The sequence below is a fragment of the Galeopterus variegatus genome, unplaced genomic scaffold (genome assembly GCF_000696425.1).
Source record: "Galeopterus variegatus unplaced genomic scaffold, G_variegatus-3.0.2 Scaffold2855, whole genome shotgun sequence".
NCBI classification, from domain to species: Eukaryota; Metazoa; Chordata; class Mammalia; order Dermoptera; family Cynocephalidae; genus Galeopterus; species Galeopterus variegatus.
In genome coordinates, this window is record NW_007728966.1 from 284,142 (window position 1) to 289,141 (window position 5,000).

Sequence of the window (5,000 nt, forward strand, 5' to 3'; positions counted from 1 at the left end):
AGGGGAAGAGGAGGAGAGACCTACAGAGTTCATGAAGGTGGGAGAAACCACGATGAGAGAAAGAAAAAATTGCTCGAAGTGTTTTGGGCTGTGGCTGCTTTAATGCTGGAGCTGCTGAGCACATGGCTCAGGAGCTGACAGAAGCTGCAGCTGTGCCCTTCGGATGGAGTTACATGGAGCTGGCAGGGGAGAAGAGGGCCTTGGTGGCCCCCAGGACAGTAAGACCACTTGCATGGGTCGCTGTGGATCCATGCAGGAGTGAGGAGCCAGAACAACTGAAAAAAGGGAGCCATTCAGAGGCTGGTGAGCCATTGCAAGGGACTGATGCAGGGCCTGTCCCACGGGAAGTGTTTGGAGCATGGGCAGAGGGAGAGACAGGCCCACCAGGAGAACACTGGGGCACAGCAGGGACAGCCGACCTGCCCCACAAACAGCACCAGACCACTCAGAGGATACTGGTCAGGAATATAGAATTGCATGGGGTGTGGTTTGATGAAAAAACTCAGGCCCAGATCAGAGTTTCTACTGAACCCAGGTGCACCAGATCTCTGGAGAGCTGGAAGTACCTATAAGGTCAACCATTAAACCCTGAGCTGCACAAAAAGCCTTCCCTAGGGAAAGAGCAGTAAAGTAGCAATTTAGCTCAACCACAAAGCTCAAGTACTGGTTCTCACAGGAAGTTCCCCCATTTTAGAAGTAAGCGAAGGACAAAAAATTAGTTCCGGCCCAGGCACACCACCAGCCCCTTGGGGCCTGCCAGGGGACATGAGGCATGGAGCCTGAGACCAGACCCCTGCCCACAACCACTCACACCACCAGTGCCTCAAGCCCCCACCCAGGGGCCCAGGGCATGGAGAAGGGGACTGGACCCCACTCCCACACCAGGCACACCACACCAGCACCTTGGGGCCTGCCTGGGGACCTGAGGTATGGAGCCAGGGACCAGACCCCCCTCCCACAACCAGGCACACTGCGCCAGTGCCTTGGGGCCCAAGGTCTGGAGCTAGAGACTGGACTCCCCTCCCACATCCAGGCACACTGTGCCAGTGCCTTGGGGCCCATCGAAGGACCTGAGGCTTGGAGGTGTGGACTGGACCCTCCTCCCACAACCTGGCACACTGCTCCAGTGCCTCAGGACCCGCCCAGGGACCCAAGGGATGGAGCTGGAGACTAGACCCACCCCCCACAACCAGGCACACCCCCAGCACCAAGGAGCATGCTAAAAACATCACCTCCATGTGGGTGGCCCCCCGCAGCCACCACAATAACCATGGCTGCCACGAAAGCAGCTAGACACCACAACCACCAAGCAGATGGTCCGCCAGCCACTGGAGTGCACAGACACAAGGAGAGTCACCAGCAGAGATAAAGAAAAGAAGAGGATGTCTCTCTCCACAAAGCCCATTTCAGAGTGACAGAAGCAGCATCTGCTCTATGATAATATTGGGGGACCTGTTCACACCTCTCAGTATTGGACAGATCATCTGGTCAACAAATCAACAGAGTAACCATTATTCTTTCAGAAGGAGAGAAGAAATCCAGGGTAGAGGGGGGAGGGAGAGGGGGATGGGGAGAGATTGGACAAGGGGCAGAAAGAATAATTATGATTTGTAACAATATATATGATATTAATATTGATTTGATCAACATATCTCAACGCTGAACCCCAAAAATATGTATAATCAATTTTGATTCAATAAAAATTTTAAAAGAAAAAAAAAAAAAAAGAAACGTCTATTCAGATCCTTTGCCCATCTTTTAATCGAATTATTTGTTTTCTTGCTATTGGATTGTTTGAGTTCCTTACATATTTTCCATATTACCCCCTTATTAGATGTATGGTTGGCAAATATTCTCTTCCATTCCATAGGTTGTTTCTTTACTTTGTTAATTGTTTCCTTTGCTGCGCAGAAGCTTTTTAGTTTGATGTAATCCCATTTGTCTATTTTTGCTTTCATTGCTTATGTTTTTGAGGTCTTATCCAAAAAATCCTCACCCAGACCAGTGTCATGAAGAGTTTCCCCTATATTTTCTACCAGAAGTTTTACAGTTTTCGGTGTTATGTTTAAGTCTTTAATCCATTTTGAGTTGTTTTTTATATATGGTATGAGATAAAGGTCTAATTTCATTTTTCTGCATGTGGCTATCCAGTTTTTCCAATGCCATTTATTTATTTATTTATTAGTTTTATTTTATTTTGTCAATATACAATGTGGTTGATTATTGTAGCCCATTACCGAAACCTCCCTCCCCAATACCATTTATTGAAGATGCTGTCCTTTTCCCATTGTATGTTCTTGGCATCTTTGTTGAAAATCAATTGGCTGTAAATGCATGGATTTATTTCTTGGTTCTCCATTTTGTTCCATTGGTCTACATGTCTATTTTTATGCCAGTACCATGCTATTTTGGATACTATAGCTTCCTAGTACATTTTGAAATCAGGTAGTGAGATGCCTCCAGCTTTGTTCTTTTTGTTCAAGATTGCTTTGGCTATTTGGGTTTTTTTTGTGGTTCCATACAAATTTTAGGATTGTTTTTTCTAGTTCTGTAAAAAATGTCATTGGTATTTTGATAAGAATTGCATTAAATCTGAAGATTGCTTTGGGTAGTATGAACATTTTAATAATATTGATTCTTCCAATGCACGAACATGAGATATCTTTCCATGTATTTGTGTCTTCTTCAATTTCTTTACCAATGTTTTATAGTTTTCAGTGTACAGATCTTTTATCTCCTTGGTTAAATTTACTTCTAAGACAAAACAATACACTTCTAAATAATCCAGTCCCATTTAACCATTTTTAAGTGTACAGATCAGCAGTGTTAAATATTTTCACATTGTTGTGTATCTCCAGAACTTTTTCTTTTTGCAAAACTTAAATTCTATGCCCACTAAACAACTCCCCCATTTTCCCCTTCCCCCAGTCCCTGGCAACCAACCCTTTCTGTTTCTATGAATTTAACTACTCTAGATAACTTACATAGTGAGATCATACAGTATTTGTCTTTTTGTAACTGGCTCGTTGTACTTAGTATAATACCCTCAAGATTTGTCCATGTTGTAGAATGTACCAGAATTTCCTTCCTTTTTAAGTTTAACTTATATTCCATTGTATGTATATGTCACATTTTATTTATCCATTCATTCATTAATGGACATTTGGGTTGTTTCCATCTTTTGGCGATTGTGAATAATGCTGCTGTGAACATTGGTGTGCAAATATCTGTTTGAGTCCCTGCTTTCTATTATTTTGGATATACACCTAGAAGTAGAATTGGTACATTTGGGCTGTTTCTGCCATTTGGTTATTGTGAATAATGCTGCTGTGGGTGTGCAAATATCTTTTGAAACACAAATATCTGTTTGAGTCCCTGCTTTCTATTATTTTGGATATACACCTAGAAGTGGAATTGGTACATTTGGGTTGTTTCTGCCATTTGGTTATTGTGAATAATGCTGCTGTGGGTGTGCAAATATCTTTTGAAACCCTGCTTTCAATTCTTTTGGATATATAAAGAACTCATATGACTCAAGAAGACAAATAGCTCAATAAGCAAATGGGGAAAGATTTGAATAGACATTTTGCCAAAGAAAATACACAGATCATGGCAAATAAATAAACAAAAAGATGCTTAACATCATTTGTGAATAGTGGGTTGAAATCAAACTCACAATGATGTGCCACTATGAATCCACTAAAATGGCTAAGATTAAACTGACTGACCATGCCAAGTTTTGTAAAGTTGTGGAGAAACTGGAATTCTCATACACTGCTGGTAGGAATGTAAAATGGCACCATCATTTTGGGAAAATTTTGGGAGTTTAAAAAAAGTTAAATATGCATCTACTGTGTAACTTGGCCATTCCTCCTAGGTATTTACCTAAGATAAATGAAAGTATATGTCCACACACAGATTTGAACACCAATGTTCATACCAGCTTTATTTGTATACTAGCCAGTAACTAGAAACAACCTAAGGTTGATTGATAGGTGAATGGATAACCAGATTGTGGCATATGTATGCACTGGTATTCTACTCACCAACAAAAGGGAACAAATTATTGATATATGCAACAATATATATAAATTGCAAAATAGTTATGCTGAGTGAATGAAGCCATACAAAAAAGAATACATACTGTATGATTCCATTTATAGAGAATTCTAGAAAATGGAAACTGATCTAGAGTGACAGAGGCAGATTATTGTTTGCCTGGGGAGGTGGGGGAGGGGGCTGTTTAGCTCAGAAAGGTGAGATTACAAAGGGCCACAGGGAACCTTGGGGGTGATGAATATGTTCATTACCTTGATTGTGGAGATGTTTTCATGGATATATAAACATATATGTATATGTGTACACACACATGCATACATATAGATACATACATAATATATACATATGTATATATTATGTACGCAGATGCCCTTCCACTTATGATGGGGTTACATCACGATAAACCTGTTGTAAATTGAAAATATAGTTAAGTGGAAAATGTGTAACCTGCCAAACATCATAGCTTGGCCTAGTCTACCTTAAACATGGCCAGAGCACTTACATTAGCCTGCAGTTGGACAAAATCATCTGGCAACACAGTACACTGTAGAGTATCGGTTGTTTACCCTCATGATCATGTGGCTGACTGGGAGCTGTGGATATGAAGTCGAAAAATCATAAATTGAGCCATCGTAAATGGCGGGACTATCTGTACAAATGTGTGTCTATATATATATGTAATGCCTATGTTTAATATGTATATGTGTATGTCAAAACTCATCAAATTGTACACTTTATGTTCAGTTTATCATATGTAAATCATATCCCAATAAAGCTATACAAACAAAAACAACAACAAAAAAGAGATCGGCTAAATAAATTTGAGTAGATCTGTAAGGGAAATTCTAGGTAGTAATGAAAATCAAGAAAAAATATTTATGAGGGCCGGCCCGGTGGCGCACTGGATAAGTGCGCCGCTTGGGAAGCGCGGCGGCGCTCCC